Genomic DNA, 456 nt, shown 5'->3' with positions numbered 1-456 from the left:
AAACGTTGTAACATTTTAGTTAGCGATACAATGCGTTTCCTACGTACGCCCTACGTCCTTGTGCGTCGTTGTTGTTGCCGTTACTTCCTCCGGATAGTTTCACGTATCGAAACACGTCCAATTTATCTCTCTCTCTCTCTCTTTCTCTCTCTCTCTCTCTCTCTCTCTCTCTTTATCTATCTCTATCTTTCTATTTCACTCACTATTTCGCTTTCTCTCTATCCCCTTTTGCAGAGAGGTATTTTGCAACGAGAATCGACGAAGGAAATTCGAAAGTTATAAAATATCTTTGATAGAGAGAGAGAGAGAGAGAGAGAGAAAGGAGAGAGAGAAAGAAGTTTCTTCGTACGATATTATTCGAGTTAAGGAAATATTGTGGAATGTGTAAAGTGAATGAATGAGATTATGATAGATAGAGACAAGAATAGAGAGATTCAGATTGAGAGAGTGAGAGTG

The sequence above is a fragment of the Vespa mandarinia genome, chromosome 7, assembly GCF_050613455.1.
Source record: "Vespa mandarinia isolate Hongniang chromosome 7, ASM5061345v1, whole genome shotgun sequence".
NCBI classification, from domain to species: domain Eukaryota; kingdom Metazoa; phylum Arthropoda; class Insecta; order Hymenoptera; family Vespidae; genus Vespa; species Vespa mandarinia.
This window is presented reverse-complemented; position numbering follows the sequence as displayed.